The sequence below is a fragment of the Halichoerus grypus genome, chromosome 2, assembly GCF_964656455.1.
Source record: "Halichoerus grypus chromosome 2, mHalGry1.hap1.1, whole genome shotgun sequence".
NCBI lineage: Eukaryota > Metazoa > Chordata > Mammalia > Carnivora > Phocidae > Halichoerus > Halichoerus grypus.
In genome coordinates, this window is record NC_135713.1 from 106,448,825 (window position 1) to 106,476,158 (window position 27,334).

General features: G+C 46.3%; 1 long non-coding RNA gene and 1 pseudogene across 2 annotated transcripts in view; one reads left to right on the forward strand and one right to left on the reverse strand.

Annotated features, from left to right (window-relative positions):
• LOC118522109 (uncharacterized) overlaps positions 1-27,334 on the reverse strand; it is a 273,431-nt gene that overhangs the window by 193,956 nt on the left and 52,141 nt on the right. For both annotated transcript variants that reach the window (XR_013445791.1, XR_013445790.1), the window contains 2 exons: positions 10,953-11,178; positions 8,242-8,421 (listed from right to left, as the gene is read on the reverse strand). This is a non-coding gene — a long non-coding RNA (uncharacterized LOC118522109). The remainder of the gene's footprint in view (positions 1-8,241; positions 8,422-10,952; positions 11,179-27,334) is intronic.
• On the forward strand, positions 19,728-19,822 carry LOC118522130 (U6 spliceosomal RNA; annotated as a pseudogene).

The window sequence follows — 27,334 nt, forward strand, 5'->3', positions numbered from 1 at the left end:
GTAATGGATAGTATCGAAGAAGGCCCTTTCTTATCTGGCTCTCACAGAGGATTTTAATGCTTATAATAGTATTGGGGGTATTAGCCCTCTCTTCCTATATTATTCTCCCGCATACATATCTATACCAAGTCATAAGGGCAAGATTAATGGCATAAGCATAAGCTCTTTAATTTTGTCAATAGAAATTATTAATTAAAAACTGAGTAAGAAAACAAATCCCCATTGGAGAAAAGTGAGTGAGAAAACAAATCCCCATTGGAGAAAAGTATTAATACTTTTAATATCATACTGTCATAGAAAAATGCAAATCAGGATTTTCCTTTTCCCTAATAAGCAGACATAATACAGGATAAAGTTTAAATTGATAAGAGCTCTTTCAACACTGGAGAAAGGTATTGACCTTCTCGCAGTAAAGGTAAGTGTTAAGTACATTAAAATCACCATTTTCTCAGTAATCAAGTTTACCTCTACAATAACTTTGGACTATGACACTCCTTCAGAAATGCTGTCTGCTCAAAATTCTCCAAACAGCAACCCTGAATGGAATTCTGCTGGGGTAGGAGAATCGTGGCTGGGTAGTCAAAATCAATTTGTTCCTGTGATTGACACGAGGGCCTGCATGTCAGCCAAGCTTTCTCAAACCATCTGTGCTCTGATTATGATCAATAGGTATTCACGATATGCCCAGGAAATGTGCTGTTTGATTACTTTTACATGGGAGAGAAGACAAAACATCTCAACCTAGAGTCTCTTAATGTGGATGTAGAAGCTGGGTGATGAATTATTAGAATATAGAGTTTGCACTGATAAACTTTTGAACTTTCATTGAACTTGTAGATTAAGAATAGGCAGTTTTTCCAAGAGGAAAATTCACCAGACAACCAACAATTTTTCTTTCACATATTTAAGGGAGATGTTCGATCTGGTAAGGAAATAATAGTAATTTATGTCTTTGATAATTGAGAAGGATTATAGTTCTATACACAGAAAAAGCAACCATCACCCGGGCCCTGTGAGTCACAAAGCCATTAAAGAAGAAGCTTCCAGCTTAACAGCAGATGAAACCTCCGGATTTGGAGCATGATGTTCTCCAAGAGGGAGTTGAGAAAAGGAAAAAGAAATCCCCATCTACTTGTAAAATTAGGGCCCCCTCTCTGCCTTCCTTCCAAACAACCATAATGACACTTTTTGAATTCAGCTTGATCTCCTGCACTAAAAGAAACACACACATACACACAGAGCCATTTCTCTGCATGCATAGCTCCCTTGCATACACCGAGATGCACACATGTAACAGACCCACAATGACCCTCAGTGGGAGGCAACCGTCCAAACGTAAGCAAGGAAGCTGCCTCCTTCAATCTGCTGAGACCCATCATTCTCCAAACATCATTTGTCCCGTAATCTGTAGGAACAGCCTGGAGCAGATGAAAGGTTAAGAAGGAAGATTGCTGACCAGCTGGAAACATGTGTTTGGTACATTCAACTCACTATAAGAAATTATTTTACTGATAAAATAGTGTCAGCTGAGATCAGGTTCCTAAGAGATGGGAATTACTAATTTTGCTGCAATGACACTGAACAGCTTATATTAAAAATACACACTGGCTCGTGGCTCTTCGGCTTGTTCGGTACAATGCACCAAAGACTTCAAGTAAATGCTGGCCACTCTCCAGTTCAGTTGCCCTTATTAATAATAGATCCTATCACCTTCCTTCCCAGATCTCCTCACTAGAATGTTTTTGCTTCCCTGGAATTCAATTTGAGTCAATCCTACCACCACTTTTAGCATGCAACTTGCTGGATGATCAAAAGAAGGACACGATCTTATCACAAGAGGCTAATAGCTGGTGTTGATAAAGAACCATGGGTGTTATAATGCAAGGCTGGGAAACAGCCAATAAGAATGAGAAACACAGTCTCAAAGCAAAGTCTAAAGATGGAGCCAGAAGCTCCATTTGGGGGGTTCAGAGTGCCTATTTCATTTGCAGGAAAGAGACTTGTGCAAGTTTTCTCAAGTCATGGGGGTTAGGTGTTATTAAAAAAAACAAAACCCAGACCTGGCATGGGAAAGCCCATCAGGAGCTTGGGCAGGTCTAGGGACTCATTATTCTGTCTATCTCTTTGTCTTATGGCATCTCTACCTTGCCTGCTGGTCTCTTCTGTCCTCCTATCTCTACTGACTTGGCTTACTCCAAGTTTCTGTTTCCTTACAACTATGGTTTGCACATGACTGCTCATGACCTTGACTCTACCTCCTGGTGTTTAGTTTTAGCACACACTGCTAACTGTCTTATTGGAATTTCTAAAGAGGAGAGAGAGAATTTAGTTGTCTCTACTCACATTTCATGTGGACACACTCTGGGTCAGTGGTCAGCCACTAGATGGACTACTTTAGTGCTAATGACCCAACCATAGGCCGATTCTCTAAGGACCGGGTCTGGGGGTATAAATAAAGCTGTCCCTTCAGCAGGGCCAGTTCAATTTATAAAAGGCTTGGCCGGCATTCTAAAGGTTGATCTGCCTGGTCCATGGGATAAGTGGGAAAGGTTCTGTGGAGGAGGTTACATTTGAGATGATCATAAAAGGATCCTGTGACTGGACAGGCAAAGATGGAGCAAACATTATGCAAAAGCCAAAAACAGGAAAGTAGGGAGTATATGAATATTTTGTTTGGCTAGAGAAATGCTTCTCATATTTTTCTGTGCATGTGAATCACCTGAGGACCTTTTTTAAATGCAGATTCCTATTTTCCTATTCAATAAACCTGAGGTGGGACCTGAGATGCTGAATCTCTAAGTTCCCAGGTGATGCTAATGTGCTGGTAGAGACTTAGAATAGTAGGGCTAGAGAAAGGAATATGCCAAAGCCTTGTATGCCAAGCTAAGAAATTGGTACCCACTCTACTTCACCAAGTAGTAAGCAGCTCTGAAGGATGTGGGACAGAAGAATGAGATAATCAGAGTGGTGTTAAAGAACAGTTGATTTGGCAATGCTTTGTGGGATAAATCAGAGGAGAACTGGAAGATCAGCTCTTTAACAATTGTAAAGACCAGGAAAGAGGTATTAAGGACTAAATTAGGATGACTTCTCTGGAAGGGGAAAGGAAGGGATATATAAGATAAGATATATAGCCAATTGAACATGCCCTTCCCAATGTCCTTACCCAGTCTTGCCTTACTTAACAAGAGAAGTCACTTCCTCAGGCATCATCTGGTCACATCTTTCCATGTCCTTTGCAGGGTGTCTGCTTTTCATTTCAGATCACATCTAAAGATACACACTCTCTTTTACCTCTAACCCTTAATTTCATTCTCCCTGCCTAACTGCATTTTTTATTGTGTGCAACTTGCCGCATGATTTAACTATATTATAACCACGTAACTATGTTATTCAGCTATTATTTCATTGTGTACCAGTAACCAAATTCAGTAACTATATTTGTTCTGCTGAGGAGTTTTGTAGAAAGCATATCTGAAGGGCACTAGGCAATGAAGTAAAGTCTATTACTGCCTTATCACCATCAAGAAAATGATCTGTTTGTTTGCAGTTCACTGAAGTACATAGCCAAAGAAATTGAAAGAGAGTTTAGGGAGGGCTTGAGTGAAGTCCAGAGATGGAGATGGATGGATACTCTAAACACTATGCTTTGGTTCAAGATGCCCAAAAACAGCTGTGACAATATGCAGTAGGGAAGTTGCCAGATCATGTATTGACAGGAAAGGAGAGATAAGGTGACAAACCTTATATTAGAATTCAGAACCTCTGTTATTACGCAGCATACCCAGTCCCTACTATACATTTAGAACCAAGGGAAAGATAAACTTGATGTTAAATACAAATCCCACCTGAAATTTTCTTAAGGCTAAGGCTTCATAATATCCTGAGATTAAGGCTATAAAGAAGAAATCTGTGCTTACCTATTGGATCGTTCGTGCCATTTTGAGGTCGAATTCTGAATACTGAACTTTGGTTTTCTGGTTGAACATTTGAGGTCCCTGTGCATTAAATAATTTACACACCAAGCAGGACTTTAAATCCATTCCTTTTCCTCCTACTGGGATGGGATTTTGTGCACACATGTGCACTTACATCTCAAAAACCAAGCAGTTGTTGCTGATCAAAAAACAAAACAAAACAAAACAATTTTTCCTGTGCTGATAGAAAGAAAGAAGGAAAGAAACAAGGGAAGGAAGGAAGGAAGAAGGGGAGGAAGGAAGAAAAAGAATTGTTCAGTCCAGGATATTAGAGCTATTTTGATTGCACAAGAACATAATCAGAGTCAGGAACACAATGGAGGAAGTATTCCCAAAGGAAATCAAGATTAAAATGCACACTTTGGCCTCCTCCGACAAATGCCAACCTCCCAAGCCCACAGGTCATTTTGTTTGACAATGTCACATCGATTCACATTTCACAACGTGCTCTTAACTTTAGAATCTTAATGTGCCAGTTGGAATTAGCTGTGTCTTTTGAGAAGAGCCTAATCTTGACCGTGTCCATTTTTGGAGAGACCTCCTAGTTGGTTGGAGGCATTGGCAAGATGCCGTGTCATTTGGGACTGTTAGGTGAGCTAATGAGCTTCTATCTTGTTTTCAAATATATTCGCACAAATATACAGATACACATGCATGTGTACATGTACATGTATGTGTGTACAAATATATATAGACATGAACTGAACCTGTGGTATGTTATGTCCTTACAAGGCAATGGGAAGCCATACTTTGAAGAGGACATGGATTCTGGGGAAAAAAATCCACATTCTATAACAACTGTAGTAATTGTTTCATTATGTATATGTATATCAAATCATCATGTTGTACACCTTAAATATATGTAATTTTTACTTAAAAAAATAAAATAATAAAAAATAAGAAATACGGAAGTGAGACTTCCTATAATCAGTGAAGGTGATGGTAATGGGTCAAACTCTCTGACCCCATTATCAGAAGTAAAATGAGGTTCAGGCCACTAGCAAATGGCAGGGAAGGAACAGGAAGAGGCTTCTGAGGACTGGTATGAACCCGTGTGGGTTACTGGGAAGGAGAAGGAAACAGACATGCTGGACCCACTTCCTTTCCTCAGCTCCACTCCGTGCTGGGGCTTAGGACTGTGGACACATTTCTGAGTGGCCTGGTGGTGGCTGTGGGTGGGGAGGAGTAGAGCAAGGAGTCAGCCTGCCATGCTGACAACTTGTGCTGTCTCAAAGGCAGTATTTCCAGAGGGAATGCTACAAATCCTTCTTTCTGCTTCTCTCTGTTTCAGTTCCCTGCCTAGTCCCACTTGGCCAGAAAGAAGAACACCATCATCATAAGTAACATCCCTTCCCAGAGAGGTCATGGTCTATGGTCACACAGCCATAAAAAGGCTGCAACAAAGAAATCCATCTTCTTTGGTTGCAGACTGCTGTAGGCTCTTTCCTCCTGGCCTTGTGAACAGAGCTTCACTTAGCGTTTGTGGCTGCCCAGTGGGCCCTGCCTCCAGGCTGCAGCATGGCTACTGGGTTCAAGCCTCATCTGGCACTTCCATGCCGACGTCACATCCTGCCACTCTCTGCAGTCACCCTCCAGGCGGTCATCACAGAACCTACTCCTTGGTCCCAGCATCACCCACAACCACCCGTTGTTCCACAAGGCACAGGAGAGCTGAGGTTTTGGGGCCCAAGTGTAGACGCAAATTAGAGTGTTTTTAATGTTACAAGAATGGTAGCAAAAACTCCTGGAGGACAAGAGTTGCATTAATCAGCAAACATGTATTACGAACAATCCCTAAAAAAAAAAAGGTACTATAAAAGAGTAATAATGATGATAAAAACACATGTGTGTGAGTGGGGTGGGGTTTAGGGGTGGCTTCATGGAGAGCTGGGGTGTGTGGGAGCCACTCTTTCCCAACAGATGTGAGTTGGTGAAGTGAAGATCTGGAGAACACACTCACAATGCACCCAGCAGGAAAGCCACAATGAGGAACCCAGCTGGGGAAGAACCCCATGGAGGACAGGAGAGCCGAATAGCACAAAAATGGCTTCCCCGGAAACACTTGACTTCAGAGCCAGCCATTATTCCCCCGAAGTCAGCACGGACAGAATCCGGCTGTCAAACTGGGGAGGTCCTTACCCCTCCAGAGACCAAAGCAAGGTGTCAGAGAGAGACCCAGCAGCGTCAGTGGGGAGGACGCTAGTCACCGGCTTGCTCTCCCTGCACTCTGAGCTCCTCCCAGGCACCATCCTATACTGCAGACACTGGAACACGAAACACTCCGTTTCCAGTCCTCCTCCGCAGGTAGCCATCCAGACGGGATTAGGTTTGGCCAATCAGATACACCGGTATGAGACCTCAATTTAGAGCCCAGTTAGGTGGGGGGAGCGGCAAGGCACAGAGTCTTTACGTGGCTGGCTCTGCCGTGGGAGGTGGGAGCACCGCCTTCCCGTCAGGGAGCACAGTAATTCCACGAGCTGGCATCGCTCCTGGGAGCTTTGACCACCACCTGCTTGCCCAGCGCTTCCAAGTGTTCACAGGCCACTGAATACCTGATTATTCCTCCCCTCCTATTCCAGCTAGCTAGAGGGATTCCCGTTGTCTGAATCGGCCCAGGCAGTGACAGACCTCCCGTGTTCGACACCCAGAGTGGATCATTTCTTTAATGCCCTCCTCTATGGGACAAAATTATTTTCAGTGGTAATCCTGTAATAAACAGTCATTACTATTATTCTCCTTGTTCGTTAGTTTTAAAACAATCACAGGAATAAACTTCAATTTTAGAGATACTATTTCAAAACCAAACATTTCCTGTATGAACTAATTGGCGTTTATGCAATTTTATACACTAAGACACCAAGTGGTCATGTGGAAGGACAGAACTGAATTAACTCGGGTTTTGTTTCTTGGCTTTGCGATCCCTGCGCTGTTATTGTTTATCTATTGTTTAAAAGCAGGAAAACCTAAGTACTGGGGGCGGTGTAGACACAAGTTGTGCCTGAAGCCAACTCAAACCATCCCGGACTGTTCTTCCTGGGAGTTCTCCTAATTAACTTTCAGGTGGGATAGACTCTTTATTAAAGGACAAGTAATAAAATATGCTAATTTGAAGGATATATATATATTTATATATGTACATTTATGTGACTGTATATAATTAAAATTCAACAGTCGCCACAGCAATTGTTTAGAACATGGACCAACAAAAGATTTTGGGGAAGGAGTATTTTATCACTGACATTGTTTAGAATTGCCGGCATGGGGATAATAAAAAGCAGACTGACTTAGAGTCGATTTTATTATTGGTTTTAAATTCTCAGCAGACACTGCAGCCCCGCACTACAGGCAGCAGCCAGGAGATCTGCCCGTGCGGCCTGCGCCGGTGCCCCTGCCCGGAAGTGAGCGGGCGGGGTGAGCCTGAGAGAGCCTGACCCCAAGCGTGAGGCTCAGGAGGGCCAGGCGGCATCGGGGGAGTGATGAAGAGAGAGCCTGAGACACCAGGGCCCTCACCACACATGCCAAGGGACTCAGCCGGAGGCCCTCATGACTGCCCAGAGCCACAGATCCTGCTAAGGTGGAGAGATCCCCTCACAGACTGCCTTTGGTGAGGAGGAACGGAGAGCCCCAAGCCCTGTTGAAACACTGGTGCCAGCTTCTCGGGAGTGAGGCGACTCACCCACCCGCGTGTGATGGAAATGTGCATCTCAGCATGATTAAAAATCACTTCATGTCATGAGCCCTTAAGGGCTCACACAAATAGTTGAATCTATAAATGTTAACTCTACCGATGCCAAAATCCCACTTCCACCTAAACTCCTGAATTCCCTTGACTGGCCAGGCAGATGAGCCGCACGCCAGCGTGCTCGGGAGCAGGGGGTCAGGTAGGGTGAAGGCCTCCGGCAGAGGCTCAGCCACCAGGCCAGGCAGCCAGCCAGGCACCGTCTTTAATGAAAGCACCTTCTCTCTCTCCTCCTCTGAATGGTGGCCACCCCAGAGACAGCAAAGGCGCTCTGAGGGCAGAGACCGAGGTGCTGTCCGGGCCCCGTCATGGTCCCCAAGGTACAAGTCTGATGCAAGGCTAACATCCCAGTTCCAGGGAGAGTCAAGTTCGTCTCTCCACCTTTAGATGACGGACTTTTAACACAAAGGTATAGACTCACCGAGGAAAGAGGACAACACCAGCGGATATTAATGCAGGCCCCCGAGGCCCCCTGGGAATTGAGGGGGACGAGCCCCTAGGACAAAGAGGATAGCAGTTACTCACCACCCCCGGAAGGCACTGCACACTGGCAGGAAAGATGCAGGTCCGCACCGCCGCACACCGAAGGGCCCACGGGACGTTACGACCTCTCTCGTCTGGGCAGCAGCAGCAGGTCAGATGTCTGTCTGCAGGTACCGAAGACGCTGCCATGGCGATAGGCCTGTGTCCCACCAGCAGCCCATCCTGTCGAGCCAGAGGGTGCTGTTTTATAATTGGAACTGGCAAGCAAGGCAGGGCCATTCGAGCACATGGCTAGCTAGTGCCCAGGTGTGTGGGAGGAGGTGAGCCCTGGCTCGTGCATTTCAAGCACCGCCCCGGCATCTAAACTCAGATTGCAGCACCTTGTCCAGTAGTGTCAGCAAGCCTTGTCTCTAAGAACTACAGGCCTTAATTACTCCAGGGAACAGTCTGGTGACGAAACAAAGAAAGACTTGTTACAAAGGCCCCTTTGTGGAAAGGGCCTTTGCCTAGATTGCTCCAGGCACCCCTTATACCCGTCACCAGCCGGGTGCTAGGAAGCAGCACGAGTCAAGTAACCTCAGTGGGTTTCGGAAGACCCATCCTCAAGTCTCACATTTCCTGGCTGTGTGATCTGTGTAAGCCACAGATCCATCCCAAGCCCCAGTTTCCTTATTCATAGAATGGAGCCGATCGGTGTGAACTTGACCCATGTGATTCCAGGCCCTAGGGCTGAGTGCTGCAGGGTCAGTGGAGGTGCCAAACACCCCCGGCCATACCCCAGCACTGCTGAGCATGATTTGTGCCCTCCACAGGCAGGCAAAATCGAGCAGTCCTTTTAATGAGGTCCCCACCCCTCCATCCCCCAGCACAGAATAAACACATGGAATAAGTAAGAGAATGTCTTTGTAGTGCATATTTTTTCTTTTTCCTATCAGGGATCCACCACTCTTGGGGAAGCGGTGGCGGGGGGAGAGGGGGACAGTGTGCAGAAACCCACCTCCTACTAGGACAGCCAAGGAAGTATGTGCTGTTCCCTCCTCTCATTCTGAAGACAGAGAGAGGCAGGCAGGTGATCAGCCGGGCCAGGCCAGATCTCCTGCCCTACACTTGGAATCTCGAGGGAAGGTGTGAGACAGAGGTTCAAGGAAGATGAAGATTCTTCCTGATGTTGGTAGAGTCAAGAGACCGAGGCCCTGAAGCTGTGTCCAGGAGAAGGGACACTGTGGGCTCCTAGCCCACTGTTCCTGGGGGTGGACCTGTGCTGTACTTTTGCTGCCCCAGCCCTGCATTCCTGCTGCTTCTCCAGCCTGTCTATTCTGTGAGCTACTGGATGGATAACCTTCTGATACATTCCCTTTCTGCTTATGTTGACCAGATTTGGGCTCTGCTGTTTGTAACCAAGAGTCCTGTCTCGTACATACTGTGAAAGATATGGCCAGGGAGGAAAATATCCAAAACACAGAAAGGGAGGAAAATATCCAAAACACAGAAAAAAAAAAAAACTTTTAATCTACCTACACAAATATCACAACATGATTTAAAACTGTGAAAATGGGGGGTACCTGATTGGCTCAGTTGGTTGAGCTTCTGATTCTTGGTTTTGGCTCAGTTCATGATCTCAGGGTCCTGAGATCGAGCCCCGAATCAGGCTCCACACTCAGCAGGGAGTCTGCTTGAGATTCTCTCTCTCCCTCTGCGTGCATGTGCACTCTCTCCTTTTCTCTCAAATAAATAAATCTTTTAAAAAATGGAACCTTTAGGGCACCTGGGTGGCTCAGTTGGTTAAGCGACTGCCTTCAGCTCAGGTCATGATCCTGGAGTCCCGGGATCGAGTCCCACATTGGGCTCCCTGCTCAGCGGGGGGTCTGCTTCTCCCTCTGATCCTCTTCCCTCTCGTGCTCTCTGTCTCTCATTCTCTCTCTCTCAAATAAATAAAATCTTTAAAAAAAAAATGGAACCTTTAAAAAAATAAAACCATGAAAATGGGAAAGAGTCTCCTACCTGACTGTAGTGACATGGTAAATGAACTGATTCATTCACCTGGAAAAGTAAGCAGTCATTAGAATAATGGGTATGAAGATGACGTAACAATAAGGCAAGTGCTCATGAGATGGATTGACAAGTGAAAACAGGGTAAGAAATTGTATGTACCAGACAGCTGACCTTTCTCCCCTCAGAATATAAACTCCCTGGGGTTAGGATTTTTTAATCCATCTTGTTGAGGGTCCTACCTCAAGGCACTGGCAATAGTAGGCACTCAGCTAATACTTACAGATTCAGTGAATGAATGAATGAAATGAACAATGAACTATCTGCACAGGGGAGGGATGGAAAAAGCATTGTCAGATGCTCTTAGCGGCTGTTGTAGGCTAGTCAGATTTTTAAAAGCTGTTATTTTCTCTATATCCAGCACTTTCTTTCATGTGGTTTTATTCGTTTTCCTGAGAAGCAAAAATTTATTTTTCTTAGTCTAAACCACTGGTAGGTGACCCAACTTCTCCTAAGATGTCCCCTCTTGAGAAGCCTAAGTTGCCACCAAGCAGGGTGATAAGGGCAAAGGAACGATTGCTCCCCTTGCCAACAGGAAATGCTTGGCTGAAGCAGTCCATTAGGAGCTGGCCCTGCGGCCAAGTAAACATCACCCTCCTTGCAGCAGTGAGCACCCTGGACCCTCGGAGCGCTGCCCAGGCCACGTCAAAGTCCTCCAGCCCTCCTCCGTGCCCCCTGGTCTGTCATCTCTCTCACTTCCTTACCAGGCATCCTTGCCAGCCCCTGAGCACCACAGGATCTAAGCAATAGCAGATTCCACAGCCGGAGGGAGTTCAAAGGGGTCGAGAGCCCAGGCAGATTGGCATTCAGCTGAGGCCGCCACCAGCTTAGCAAGTGGGATCCCTTCCCACCTCGGAATGACTAAGCAGGGGAGCAGAGGAGTCAGCATTCTGCAGGAGTCAGGAGGTGGACTTCAGGCAGCTCTGAACTCTGGCAGCAAAGAGGAAAGGGATATTGATCAGTCAGGTGAACCGTGAGGATGGAATCTGTTACAGACACGTGGGCCGGCCTGGCTGTAGGCACCTGCTACGATCACCATCTTAAGGCCACCGCTGGCTTCTATTCACTCTGACGGTGGTATTCTCTCTCCCTCTCCCTCTCTCCCTCTCTCCCATCGCCCCCCCCACACAACTTGCTTCCTGATAAAATAAAGCCGTGCAAAGGAAAATGCTGGACCCAGAGCAAAGACACACATGAAAGCACACACCCTGCACAGACTCCACTTGGCCTCCTTCACGGCGTCTCCAGAAATTCTTCTCTGCAGCTGCCACTTCCCCATCTTATATAAAGACCTGTTAAGTCCAGGTTTGATCCTACCCAAGACCACAAGCCCCAGGCTCCGTGGCCCACCCTGAAGGCATTTTTCCCCTTCTGAACATGGGCTGCGGTTTCACAGGTTGCCCACAGTGCGGTACCAGCTGGGGGGCAGACCTACACAGAGCTCTGGGTCCCACTATGCAGGTTCTCCCCCCGATTAAGCTCCTCAAGGCACCAGGAATCGCCAAGTGCCCTCTCCTCAGAGCTCCGGGTCCCAGCTCTGTGTGCTCCCCACTCCAGGCTGCGGAGGCAGTGAGCCACCAGGCAACCTCCTTCCACCAGAGGTCTGTATGCCTGATCTATCGGAGCTCTAGAAGATCCTTCTCATAAGGAAAAATCTGTGTCCTAAGATGGCCCACGAGCCAGAGAAGGGGTCCCAGTCCTTGCCCCGGGGCTCTTCCGGGTTCTTCTCCCTGCTCGGCTTCCCCCGCGCACCAATCTGGGTTCTTCTCCCTGCCCCGCTTCGCGCACGCGCCAAAAGTGCCAAGTATGCGGAAGTAGATGTGTATAAATTGCCCACTTGGCTTGTGCTCCGGGCTCAGACCTTTGGAGATCACGTTCCTCAGAGCCCGCAGGCATTAAATAAACCTCCTATCTTCCAAGATCTCCGGGTGCTGCTTGGTTCTTCCGTGGGGCAATCCAGTCCAGGTTCTGTAACACTTCAAGCTTCTAGGTGCTAATAACCCAGCCTCTTGCCTCTGCTTCCCCAGCCCTTGGGGTGGTAGCTGCTTCCTGCAGTTACCTCTGAAATACCTCAGGGTTCCTTTTTTGCCATTTCAGTCTGCTAATACCAGTGTAAGTAAGTGCCTTTATGAAATACTCTCTGTCAAGATAACTATGGTGATCAACTTCTTACCTCAATCATGTTATATGATCAAAAGACTTTCTGGAGTGGTATTAGCAGTTTTGGTTAGTTTTACTGAATCCAACTTAAATTAAAATTCATTGCTTTTTTTCCAATTATGCTTTAATTTTAGAATCTTTTTTTTTTTTTTAAACGATGGTGGTTTTTGTTTTCTTGGGTGGAATCCTATACCGACACTGGAGAAAAGCTATTAGGAAAAGATAGGTCGGATTGAACCTGATAGAGAAGATACTTCTCTGGGTAGTTTGATGGAGGGTCCATTTCTTCCTCACTTAAAGTGGGGAGAATTTTTCATTCATCATGTTCAAATGACAATCCTCAAGAAAGCTGGAAGTTAGCACCCACTAAGCTGTCCAACTTACTGACCATTTCTTATTTCTGAGGGGTTTTAGGTACAGAAGAACTGTAGAGGAACATATGTCTTTTAAAAAGCCAGGGATTCCAGAAGTCTTGAAGAAAGTGGTTCTTGGCAAGGGAAAGAAGACCCAACTTGAAAAGAGAATGCTACAGAAGGATACAAGGATAAAGTTAAGCAACCTAACTATTCATAAAGACCAAAGGGAGGCCACCACACTCTAAGTCAGAGGGAGAGGGCTATTAAAATCACAGCTGGTTGCAATAACCACACACCCATTCAGTGCTGAATTTTCAATCCCTATCTTCTTACTTTGGGAGCAATTAGTCTCGGGTGAAAAATTGCACTTGCAGCTAATTGCACCTGCAATTACCTACTTCCGGGTGCAATTAGCCACTTGAACCTAATTCTGAGTGTGCAAGTGTTTAATTTCGTATGTGAGGAGGTGATTCCACATACAGTTAGTTGTGCCCTCAGTCTTTGCACCTGCAACTCATTGTGACTAATAAGTCTTCATGCAAGTTAGGTTGAAGGCACATATGGTGGACCCTGCTTAGGGACCCTGCTGGAGGGTCCAATCCCTCCAACGATTGGATTGGGTGGGCTGCCAGAGACACAAGTGTACTGAAGGGAACTAAGGGACAAATTATTAGAACCTGTCACTCTTTGGATCTATGATTACATTATCCATGTCCCCTTCCTACAACATGTTCCTCCCAAACTATGGAATAAGAAGTCAGCAGACGAGAAGCCCGGCTTGGCAAAGATAACACAGCAACTCTTCTGCTGATGTTCAGAAGCACCCATAAGGCACAGGTCGGGTCAGAAATGCATTTCAGCCAATTCTCCATTATTTAAGATAACTCTGAAGAGGTTGTTCAAAACACTTAGGTAACAGACATTTACTGAAATCCTACTATGTGCTCAGTCATATAGCAAATCCAGAGATTAATAGGCATGGTTCCTCCCTTCATGTTCATGTCAGTTCCACAAATATTTATTGAGTACCGACTATCTGCTTGGCATGTCCAAGTGCTCATGAGCTCATTGGGAAAATCCACTTAATTCTCTTTCTACAAACATCTATCAACACCTCTTGGAATCCACATTGAAGTGGGGAAGAGAGATGTTAAACAACAGTTTACACAATTAATGTCTTAATTAATGGCTGTGGGAGTGCATAATCGGAGGCTGCCCTGGGCTGAGAGTTCAAGTTAGGCTTGTCCAGAGAATTGATGCTTGAGCTGAGATTTGAAAGATCACTAGGAGTTACCCGGGCAAGCGGCTAGGGAGGGAGAGTCCCAGCTAGAGGGATGACACTGCAAAGGCTCTGATGCAGGAAGTAACATAACACTGAGATGTGGAAGGATGGCTAGAGTGGCTGGAGCGGAGAAAGGGGATGGGAGGATGAGGTTTACATGATTAGTGAGAGGAGGTTCTTCAAAGTAGCCCAAAATGCACCCCAGGAGAGAACGGATGATGGTGGCTGCTGGGAATGAGTGCACTGTGTGGCCTCTCAACATTAGCCTGTAGGGACTCTTGATGTGAGATATATTTTTTGCCCCTCTTCCTCTAATCTGACCGATAATGTCTTCATTATTGGACCCCAGAAGAGCACAAAGGGGCATGAGGTGGAGGGAGGACAAGCAGCAAATCACCCCTCCTTCTCAACTGCACAACCCTGAACTTACTTAGGTAAGTAACTCTAATTTGGAGGTGAGGTTGAAGATTTACATTAGACTGGACTGGACTTGTAATACTTGAAAATAAACCTCATTTTCAAAATTGAGGCTCTTCTAATAGTTGAAAGGGATCCAGAAAGCAGTAAGATCTGCATGAAATGTCTCTAGAGGATGGGAAACAGGGACCCACCTGAGCACTTGAGGCTTGAATGGAAGAGACATGCAGCCTCTTTGTGATTACACTCCATTGAAGTCTGAGAAGGCAGGGAAGATTCCACAAAGGTAAGAAGGACTGTGGGATTTGATAGAGAGGAGCATTGCAAGGGAATAAGAGTGAGAACACAGGAGATGAAGTCTGCTCTCTGTTGAGTGGGAAGCCTCAAGAAGTCGAGCCTAGCAAGAGCGGATGATCTGAGGTGTGAGCAGTAGGGTTGGATTAAATGGGGTGAAGTCAGACGGGAGGAAGCCACGAAGGCCAGGCAATAGGAGTTAGGAGTCTCTAGCATCAAAACTGGCATCTCCTCCAGACTCTTAACAAGCATTGAAATGACTGAGTTTGAGCCTAAAGTGGGGTTCATCTAGGTGAGTTCCCTTCTAGGTCTGATTAGGACTCCCCACCCCCTACTTCTTTGTGTATTGTCTGGTGGGATGGGGAGAAGTCATTGTTGTGAGGCATGTTAGCCCCTTTGCCAGCATTCCTGGCCACAGTGGAACATATGCTGTGTAGGTCTTTAAGGATATAGGGAGAGCATCCTCTCTTTTCCCACTTTCTTTACGGTGGCCAAGACTGGCTTGATGTTCACCAATTCAGCTACTCCTCCCTCAAGACACAGCAAGATCCTGTTTTCCAGCCTCCCTTTACACTTAGAGCCATGGATCTGGTTTCCAGTCAAGTGGCTGGTATAGCCCTGGGCCCTAAAACATTCAATCCAGCCTTCTATGTATTCTCCCCTCCCAATTCATAAGACTGGAAATAAAGGACTTCAAGATGGTGGAGACACATGCTAGCAAGAATCTGCTTCCCTGCTGACAGAGGCATCATCAGAACCCAATTAGGCCATGACACAGGCAGGGAAAAAGCATGCTTGGTTAAAGCATTCAGATGTGGATGGGGCGCCTGGGTGGCTCCGTTGGTCAAGCGTTGGACTCTTGATTTCAGCTCAGGTCATGACCTCGAGGTCCTGGGATTAAGCCCTGTATCAGGCTCCCCACTCAGCGGGGAGTCTGCTTGTCTCCCTCCTCTTCTGTCCCTCCTCTAAAATAAATAAATAAATCCTTAAAAAATAAAAGCATTGAGATGTGGAGCTATTCAGGACTGTAGTGTAGCCTAGTCTACCTTAACAGGGCAATCCACCCCAGCCCCAGTGTTCCCTCTCGCTTCCCTCTGCACCTGTCCCACAACACCCATCCCACAACACCCTTGGCCTCATTATTTTCATGCAGCAGAATATTCACAGCTCTAGAGGTGGGGCAAGAAGACCCAGGAGGAAAACACTTAGGCCTTTCTCTTTCTTGACCACATTACTGCATTGCCACACCATGGCCTTTGCTGGTCCCTCTTCCTGGAATGCTCCTCCTCCAGATGTTCACTCTGGTGGCTTCTCCTCAGCTGAAGGGACCCTTTCTCAGAGAGGCATGGGGCCACCTGCCAACAACTTACCATTACAGTACTCTCCTTTACTGTTTTCATGGCACTTACCAATCTATGAAGTGATCTTGTTTACCGTCTTTCTCCTAGGATATCATCTCCATGAGTACGAGGTCTAGGTTTTTATATATTGCCATTTCTTTAGTGACAGAACACGCCCACACCTACTCAACAAATACATGTGGAATGAATGAATGAATCAATGAGTGAGTGAATGAATGAAGAGAGGGCATAAAGATTCATACCTCCAGGCTATCTAGGCTCACCTCCTTTACAGATGAGAAAATCGAGCCCTCCTCCCTAAAAGGAGGAACCAGAAAAGCATCTAATGCCACTCTACCACACTAGCTGTTTCTGGAGTGCTGAACTTGGATGTGATTTATTCAAATGAAAACTCTGGGGGAATTGTTTCAGAGGGATCCATAAAACAAATGTCATTTGCACCTGGAGAATTCACCCAACCTTCCAACCAATTTCAAATATAGTTCCTTAATGCAGATTTGACAAATTTGAAATCTCTTATACAAAGCCATTTATCATCTAATGTGCGCCTGCCCTGCACCGCAGTTTAAGTTATAGCTTTTAATGGGATAAAACATTTCTATAAAATCATCAAAATACCTTAAACCAAAACTGCCTATGAGAAATTGATGAGTTTCAAGCATTGATTCAACCCCTGAAAACATCAACCTTGCCATTGGCACCATGGGCACTTCTAATAAAAGCAGCTAAGGAGGTATAATGAATATCTAATGAACCATTTTGTACATCTATGTGGTTTCTCGAATTGGAAATAAATCAATGAGCCTTAGAAAATGCATATTTTAGTGGTATATTCATAAACAACAATCTTGTTTTTCTATCATGACTCAAGTGTCATTCTTTTTATAACACAACTGAAGATTTAATCATTAACTTTATATATATATATATATATATATACACATATATGTATATGTATATATATACATACATAACCCAGAGTGTAGAGGGGGAGGGCATCCTCAGGCAGGTTTGGTTCTTAAAATGTCCTCGTGTATGGAAGCTCTGTGGATCATGAGGTAAAACCGAACACTCACCATCTAGTAGTGAACACAGGGCATATGAATGATAACTGGTAAATGACATGGAAACTTCCATGAATACAATACCAGGAGATAACCTAGACTCCGGGGGACAACATGAAGGGTGTCCTGCTTTGCAGGCACTGTAGCTGAGCCTAGCTGCCCCTCTGGGCCGTCTCAGCCAGGGGCAGCTGGTCTCACTGGCCTGGACCAAGCTCCTCGGGCAGTCCAGTCAGGCACTATGTTCCCCTGCAGGCCTCCGCACGAAACCCTGCCTAAGGTCTGGCTTGGTTGTCCCACCAGCTTCCTCAGCTGGAAATGGGGAAGTTGCTTCCCCTCCCGTTGGCATGGGCTCAAACCCTATGATCCAAAGCTGCCTTTCTATCTCAGCGACTTCCCTTCCAGAGGCCAAATATAACCATGCCTTTCCCGGCTCACAAAAATTCCAGTCAGACAGCCATGCATGGGGACAGCCAGCCAAAGAGCGTCTCCCCAGGCCAGCCCACAGCCAAAAATAACAGCCACTCGGTTAGTATGGGCTGGGTATTTTTTTTCCTGTTGCTGGGACTTTGGAGTTATTTTTTGTTTGGGTTTCGGATTTTGTTTTGTTTTTGTCATTTGGAAATAAATAGAGTAACTACAGAAGAAGCTACGTCAACATCCCACATTAGGCTCATGGCTTTAGTGCCCGTCACCATAGGTCATGACCAGAAGGTACTGATCTCTTACACCTCCCCAGTCACCTACGCAAAAAGGAGAGTCTAGCAAGTGCATCTCCTCACTCTGTCCAGCAGTGCTTCCTGCGGGGCCCCGGTCAAGGTGAGATACAACCACCAGGCTGTGTTTTCTCCACAGTCCAGCTAGAGGGATTGGAAGAAGCTCATCTGTGGGACAGGGCGGGGTTGGTTCCGGGTTTATCCCATGATGCACCTGGGCTGCAGACGGGCCGTCAGCGCTGTCCGTTCAGTGCCCTCCACAAGGACTGAAGTGACTTACATTATTAATCTATTTCTTTAAAAGTACACAGTGTTTCACAACAACCAAGTTTACTTCTGATCTGCTTCCTGGCTCTCAAGGCTCTTGTCGACCAGGTTTCTTTTTGCAGGCCAACAAGACACATCTTGTTAAATCTTACCGAGGGGGTAACACTAAATTGAAGCGTGCTAAAGAGATCCAGGCTGGGAAAGGTAATTGTCTTCTCCATGCCCTATTCCCAAGCACAATGAATAATAAGCAATTGTGCAAAACTATAACCTTCAATTGTTGGAATGCCTTTGTACTTTTGTTCTTCAAAGGCAAAATATTTTCTAGCATGATATTTCTACCTGAGGAAAAAAGAAAACACGCCCCTCGATTTCTACACATGCGTGCATGTCACACAGATACATCTCATTTCTTGTCATATTGTATGCTGTCCCTGGATCAATCAATAATTTATCCATTTAATGTATTTATCAGCTCTCGTGTGTGTGTGTCTGTGTGTACATATACACGTCCTATGTGCTGGTGTCAAAAATGTCTTCTATATTAACGGAAAGCAAGCAACCTCTCGGGTGTTTCTCCACCATGAAATTAACTTTGCATCTTATCCATCGAAGGAGTGAAAAGTGATAACATGTCCCTGTTCTTTACAGAAAACTAAGTGTCAGTCTACACCAGAAAAGGAATTATTCTAGGCATTTTACATTGCATATTTTCTGAAGTGGCTCCCCTCTTTTTTTTTTTCCTAAGGAAAATCTTTATTACTCCGGGGCCGTATAGATTGTAGAGGAAATATGGCTCCTAGGTTTCAACTTAGTCTATTTCGGTTGCCTTTCCTTTGCTTCCTCCTTGGAATATTTATCATGCTTGTCATCGAGAACTGCTTCTGATCACCTAGGAGTGCCAAGAGTGGTACCAGGTGTGTGTGCTTGGCAGTCCCCACCTCCACTACTGTCCACAGGCTGCAACTTGGATTTAACCATGGTCATCATTCACACTCTCGTGGCAGCAGCATCTCGGGGTGCTACCAGCATGATGACAAGCAGCAAGAATGAGCACCAGGACAGCAGCTGTTGTGGGTAAAGTCAGGCGTCTGCACCTGGCTTATGCTTGCCCTGCTGCTCCTGACATTTCCCTCCACCCACCTTTCTCATCTGAAAGCCTTTTGTGTTTCATCAAGGCCACGAGAGGATCACCAGAATGACACAATCTTAGAGAAAGGGATCTCAAAAACATCTAGTTCGACCTGCTCATTTTAATAATAAGCAATTGGAGCCCCAGCGGGTCAAGTTTGTTGGCCAAGCTCACGCAGGTGGTTGTTGGCGGAGCAAGGACTGGAGTCAAGTCATCAAACCCACTTTCCGACGCTCTTTCTACCATACCGGTGGCTTTCCAACATCTGTTAGCACAATCCACAGCAGGAAATAAATTTTCTATCATGACCCATGATATCTACACATACATGCAACCAACACAAAAGTCTCATAAAACAATACTGACCTTTACCATATGTGGTACAGTTTGGTATTTTCTATTGCAGTATATTCATTTTAAAATATTCTGGAGCTTGCTTGGCAGCATGTATACTAAAACTGGAACAATACAGATAAGATTAACATGGTCCTTACACAAGGATAACATGCAAATTCTTCCCATATCTTTTGTACATTTACCAAATGTTCCTTTTCTTTCTAGGGATAATATTTATAGGTATACAGTCAAATAATTTGCATTTTTCCTAATTAGATACATCTATTGAATGTCTAGGAAGGTGGGGGTTGAATAAGATACTGAGAAGGGTCCCTTCCAGCTCTAACCTGTCATGTGCCAGATTTTGAATGATCTTATTGTCTGATCTGTCTTTAATTCTGAAAGGCAGAATGATCTAGTAGAGAGAACACTGGGTCTAGTCCTGGCTCCACCATCTTCCAAGTATGTGACTTTGGGTGAGTTTTCTGTGTTCCATTCTCATCTGCAAGATCAAGCTGTTGCTAATTGACAGAGTTCTGAGAAGTGAACAAAATAATGCAAATGAATGCAATAAAAAGCTCTATACACAAGACTTGTTGGAACAGCAATGGTCTTAAATTCTCACATTTCAGAGAAATATGGTGTCTCAAGATGTTTCTGGATTCCCATCAAAACACCTGCATAATGTATTATGAATAAATTTGGTATCATAAAAGAAAAACTATACCCTGGAACGGACTCATTTTTAAAGGCATTTGCAGGTGTTTGGAGAGGGACTGACCCTAAATCTTGAAGATATTCAGCCTCAGAAAAGTAGAAGTCATTGAGAACAAAGATGACGCCACACTCTTGAAAGGGAAAGGTGACGAGTCACAAACTCAAAAATGTATCCCAGAAAGGCTGCTACTAGCAGGTACGAAGAGGAAGAGTTGAATGAACATATGGTGATTGTTCACATACAAGAGCCATGCTGCAGGCTGCCGGGACAAGTGAGGTGGAGTGAATGAACGAGCGAAAACATCCCAGAGGCACTGGATGCCAAGATAGCCCATTTTGAAGAAGGCATCTTTCTAGGAGGTGGCTGGTTTCAGGGTATTCCGTCTTTAGACGCACGAACTCCAACGAATCAGGATTTTAAAAACCGATAGGGAAATTATTTTTGAAAATATTCAAAATGTCTGCAACAACCTGGCCAAGAACAACAGAAGGACCCTCAACAGCTGAGAACGTTAGGCAAAACCATTCCGAAGTTGGTTGTGATGCTTTGCTCGGAGATTTTGTGGCTCAGGTGGAGAAAGGCACTGTTGGCCCTACTAAGGGAGTCAGGGCCGCCAGGCTGCTGCCGCTGCCGCCGTGTGAAATGGAGCCGAAGTTGTTTCGGAGACCCCGACAAGGAGGAGGATCCTGGCATGGGCAGAGCGTGTGGAGGTGACATGGAGGTGGCATGTTCTAATCCCTCAAATGGCACGTTATCACCACTAATGAACTGTTACAAGAGGTTCAAAGCATGTCACTTACCCGCTCACAGGTAACATTCCGTGTTTTTGAACAGAAAGACATTCGCATCTTCCTTTTTTTTTAAATGCCAGCTATGATTTCAAAGTTTATTCCACAACCCACCGAACAGAGCTGTGAAAACAGCACACGCGCGGTGGGGAAGGGCAAGCCTTGAGCCGTGTGGGCAGCCTTGCACCTGCTCCCGCAAGCGCACCTCCAGCCTGCTCCCACCTTCTCCTCTACACCTACCCCTACCGCAGCCCTCATTCCAGAGCTTGTCCAGTGCCCCCTGGAACCTCTGTTCCTTGGTGAGCAACCCCCCTCAGCTTTAGCCTGGGGGCAGGGAACTTTCTTCTTTGTTCCTGTTTCCTTTGAAGCCGCGCTCTGTCCACTGGTACCACTCATCCCTCTCCACTCCTCCCAGACTCCCAGAGCTGTGTCCTCCCTTCTCCTCAGAGAGACCCTTACTCGTAAATCCCTCCTCTCCCTGTGCCACTCGGCTGCCCACCACGACCCCCAGACCTCCTAATGGCACGCGGGTGGCGCACCATCTTTGTTTCTAGCGTTCAATCTGCCATCAACTCAGGCACTTAAATATCCATGTGGACCACACATCCACCACACCACATCCCCTTCCTTCCTTCCCTGCCCTGGGTACAAGCCGGCTTCTGAATCGCCTGCCTCATCCCACCTGAGGCTCTCTGATCACACCTCCCTCTCCTGAGACCTTGTTCCCTTTATTCCACTAACTCTGATGTTCCATCTGCTCGAGCTTGGCCATCCCCCATTCTTTCCACGTTCCCCATTCTCTCAGCATCCTCATGGTTTTGCTTCCTTCCCCTTCCAGCCTAGACTCCAGGACCCAGAACTTCGGCCACTCCTTTGACAATGCTCTAAACCAATGGCCTGTGAATTTATTTCATAACACACATCCAACGGTGAGACAAGAAATAGAACCGACCACCTCTCTCTGACAGGCCTCCCGCCCTCCCTCCCTTTCATTCTTCCTTCGTAAATTGCATACATTTTACTACTGGGCTGACATTTCTTCATTTTAAAACATTCCACAAAAATAAAACGGCATAAATGACAAGATTTCAAACAACCAGTCTAGGAAGAGCTCCAGTGTTCCCTACGCATCCCTAGTGGCCTGTCTTTCACAGCCCCTGGAGGTGTGCACACCCCAGTTTGGGAACCACGGTCCTAAGTCCTGTCACTCTTTTCCCACCCTCACATCCGCCCTGCCAACCAAGCCTGAACCCACCTAGCCACGAGTGCCCCATTCTCTGCCAGATGGCTGCACGGTGCTGGGGGACCAGCGGGGTCCCCGGTGACCTCTCCAGAGTTAGCCTTTCTCCTCAGGGCAACAGCACTGAGAGCCTCAAGGGGTAGAATCAAGCCCACTGGCAAGAAAACGTGCTTCATCTTTGTATCACCAGCCCCTAGCACGGTGCCTGGCACTAGCCTGGGACCCCCTAGCATTTGTCGTGTTTGTCATGCTCAACAGTGTACGCAGGTGCCATGCCCAGCGCTCTGGCTGCACTGTGGTGAAGGCGTGAAGAGCACATCGACAAAGCCCCGCGGGGCAGCAGGGCCCAGCTGGGCGCATGCTCAGTTCAGAAGCCGTGTGAGGATCCCTTGCTCTCATAGCACCTGTCTGCACCCCGACCCAAATGACAGACTGACCTTCCGAAGCCAGACGCTCCACAGCGGACCCCAGCCCGACTGAGGCCCCGTGTGCCTCAGGCAACTTAACTGAAGCCCGTTTCTCACCTTGCCTGGTCCAGCGGGCTGCTATGGAGGCAGGCCAGAGGGCCCCTCCAGCCCGTCTTCACTTTCCCTAGATGCTTGGAGCAGCCTGGGCCCAGGGCCCCAGTGCAGCCCCATTTCCCTTAGACGCCCCCTCACGGAAGGACTCCCTCATTATCAGAAGGAAGAGGTGGACAGGAGAGTGACAAGTAATTTTAAAGGAGCGGCCTCAGTGGATGCAAAATGGGGGAGTGGTGTGGATGTAAGCATGACTGCTAGGTAAGCGCTGAGCAGAGGTGCTGCCCAGGGCCCAGGAGATGTGCCTGTGACCCAACTGTCCTCTTGTTAGGGAACCTTCGGCACTCTACCCCTTCCCTGTCCCCTGCTTGCCACCTGCCACCTGGAGATGGAATCCCAGGGAAGCGGGGTCTTTCGAAGGACACACGATGACGACGGCACTTTCTCAGAGGGGTAAAGATGATTCGGGCAAAATTCCCTCCCCTCCTGTCAGTTCTTCCATCTTCTGTTTCTCCCCTTCTTCGGCCAATGTTTTATAACCTGGGGTCCATGGACTGACCCCTACATCAGAGTCACAGATCTATGAGGAATGCAGATTCCTGGGCCTCGGGGAGATTGATTCAGAAACTCTGAAGCTGGAGCCAGAGAGTCTGCATTGTTTTGCCCATTGAAGTTTGAGAACCCCTGAAAACGGTTACTTCTCCTCTGTTCTTCCCAACCATGCAGCCTTCGTCCCCAGCCCCTCTCCATCTCGCCACCAACCCCCTTCTGCCACTCCACTCCTCAGGCCATCATAATAAAGCCCGTGGAGACACAAATGGAAGGGCCCAGGCAGGAAGAAGACCCACTGGGCTTTCACTCTCTTGTGCTGACCTCGAGCTCCTCCCTTACCATACCTTATTTTAATTTATCTATGACCTCTTGTGAGGTTCTTAGAGGCCCTGCTTAATTTAATTGGGCTCACTTGCCCAAAATGAATGCTGGGCAAGTCAGGGACTTAGTATATTGAACTCAAAGTTGCCAGGAGGAAACCAAGTCAATCAGGGACCTGAGATCTGGCCTCATGTTGATCTATTTTGGGCCAAAGCCACGTCTACTAATAGGTCTCTACTAATAGACTTGCAAAGTCGGAAGTCTTAATCAATGCTAAACAAGGGATATAAATAATAGGGACGTTTGCCATCCACTTACCTCCTGGGGATGGGGTGTGAACTGGAGATGACTATGGCCACAAAGCACTCTAAACCCAAAGAAAATTCTCTGAACCGTTCTTCCACTCACCGAGTTTCTGTGGCACCGGTCCCCGTGCAGCTCTGACAAGTGAGCTATTTTTGTATGTGAACAAGGAGAGCTATTGTTATCTCTGCTCAGAATCAAGGATAAAAGGGAAAGGTGAGAGGGAGAAGGAGGGCACAAGAGAGAAGGAACGGAGGTGAGATGCAGAAATGCAGAAGGGAGACCAGAAACCAGAAAGAAAGGAGCCAGGTGCCCTTCCCAGGGATGGAGTAACCCACAGGCCAGTGTGTGGAGCCAAAGCGCCACGTGACCCCTCCGCAGCCCCAGTAATAGGCCCTCCCTCTGGTCTCACAGGATTCCGGTGGGACTAAGGATATGTGTCAAAGGGCTCTGGAAATGGTGAACTGGTGTCCATCCCAGGTGTCCCCTCTCTATGTGCAGCCAGGGAGCTCGTGCCCCCTTCCAACACCCTGACCCCAAGACTCAGGACACCCCAGACCAAAAAGAAGCTTAACTAGCAAACTCTTTGCCATCAGTACGTGCATTTCCACTGTCCTCACACCAGACGACCTAGGATTCTCGATGAGGGTGCTATTTTAGCAAGAAACTGAAAACTAGAACAGAAAGAGCCCACAGAACATGCTGAATCCCTGTGGTAACACACCCCCACTGAGGGGCAGGGCTCCATGTCTGTTTTAGTACATTGACACATATTTGTTTCGAGACCAGCAAGGCGGGTGCCACGGCTTCCTGCGTTCTGCCCCGTCAGCATGAAAGATTTGCTGCCATAGGCTTGTTCAGCTCCCTCTGGGGCTCTCCTCCTCCGAGCCTGACGAAGATGAGAAGCTCACACCACCGCTTAATGAAGAGATTTCCTTCAGTTCTCATTTCTGACTCACCCCCTTCGGCTTCCCGGGGCCACTAATCATCGGGGCAGGGCGGCAAGGTGCGCTTGCCTCCAGGACCTGGCCACTGGGGGGAGCCAGAGAGCAACGAGGGCCCAACGTTTCCCCGGGAAGAGCTGAATCCCCACCCCACCCCCGCCCCCCACACCCACTCCCTCCTCCAGGCCAGAAACTGTGAGGCTTCTTAGCATTTCTGGATCCAGCGAGGGGAAAAAAAAAAAAAAAAAAATCTCACCGTACAGTTCCTTGGTAAACTCTTACTTTCTTCTTTACCAAGTTTGGGTGGAAAACAAAACAATTAATTTAAAAAGCAGCACACGAGAACCTAAACATTATTTATGTCTCTAATTATCTCATTCTAGTGGGTATTTTAGTCCCTGTCTGGTCAGGACATTAATTATCTTCATAACTACAGCAAAAGTTAAATAATAAGCACCCAAGGCTACAGCACTACTGTAATGTGCAAGCTTAAATGAACTTATAAATTTTATTAATGGATGCTTTATACAACTCCATATATTATAAATCAAACAAGAAACCTATTTCTATCTTTTAAGGGTGCGGTGAAAAAGCTTTAACATTATTGAGGATAATTTTTATTAAGTTTAAAACTCCCTTTTTTTCAGTAATGAGACTGTTATGAGGATAATTTAATCTAGTTTGTCATGAGGCACCCCGGCTTGTTAAATAAGTTAATAAATGGCTGTGCATTAATCAAAGTGACAAAGCTATGAAGAGCTGGGGATGGGAGACAATTCTGGTGATAGTATTAATTAGTATTTAATTAGAAACTTAGGGCCCATAAATAAAAAAAAAAATCATGGTAGAGACATTTATGCAAATTGCTTGGAGCTTGCGGTGGAGTGAGCTTTGCTTTAAAGAAACATGATTTTTTTTCCCCGAGCATACTGTACACAGTAGCACTGTGGCCACACCACGTGGCCTCACCGAGCGCTCTTCTTTTGTCTCCAATTTGTTCCAATTACAGGCCTGTAAATTCAAATCATTCTTTTGACTGTCTTGATTGAAACGTAGAGTTTCCACAATTTCTACTGGGAGTTCTTTTCTTTTTTAAATAAAAAAGAGAGAAATGTTTTAGAGAAATAAAGAGTTTCTGATTCTTTTTCTGCTGGGTTAATGAAGATGTGTGCCACCATTTTCTACGAACAATTGTGGAGTCCGTTTGGTGCACACACGGATGCCTCCTTTCTTAAGCCTGGCGAGCTGGACCGGGGTTTTGTTATGTGATACCGTATTGAAGACCGCATGGCCTCAACTGCCACTGTTTTTATGATGATCATAGCGTTTCTCCCTTTTTTCTCACTCACATGCTTTGATAAATGCGCAATTTTTGACGGCCCGAAAAGATAATAACCATTTGGTTCCAAACGTCACTGCTTTCCTAAGGCCCATGTCCCCTTTTTCAGACTTTATTATTTGTTGCATTGATTCAAGAAAGGTTATCCACAGTAAAACTGCTTTTTCTATTCAACAGTCTATCTCTGTCATGGTTCATTTATGTGTGAGCATGACGGACTGAAACCCGTATTATCCACAGCTGACAAGTGTCAGGCCGACAGTTCAATCAGCCCTTCCTTAAGATGATGCCCAGGGCCCTGTGTTTGATGTAGGACAATAAAGCAGGCAGCACAATCAGGGTCAAACTGATCCAATCCCTGTATATAAAGGGGATTCTGCCTAATAACACAGTACGATTTTTTTCCCCCTCTCCAAACACATTAGTCCTTAAACAGTGAGTTGGCCCTTAAGAAATTCTGTGACTGACATGAAAATGCTGAAGTTTTAACGTGGTTGGTTTATCCGTAGCCTCTTGGGGTTGCTGCTTTGTGCGGACTGGTTTTGTCAAAGTCAGAAAAATAATGTATTCAGTGTCTGATCATTTTTAGGGAGTTATTTGAATGGGATTTTAAGTCAGACATCCTGATGTTGACACAGGGATCATTTTCTTGTCCTTTTGTTTTACATTTGTGGAACAGATCATTTGCATCAGCTGATAAAATTAAATCTCTGAAATGCGTACAAAAGCAAGCTCCCTTCAGTGACTCTCCCCAGTCCCTCCACCCCCGTGGTAAGCAGGGCTGCTGGGGGTGTTTCTTTATATGAGGTCTGTCTAGAACACAGACTAGAATGCAAACCCGTCTTCCAAATTATGCTCCTTCAGCCCGGGGAACACTTTGACGAAAACATATAGGAAAGCATCTCACTATGAATCCTAAAAACTAACAGCGGAGCCAAAGTCGATAAAATGCTAATAGCCTGCACTCGGCTCCTTGAAGGG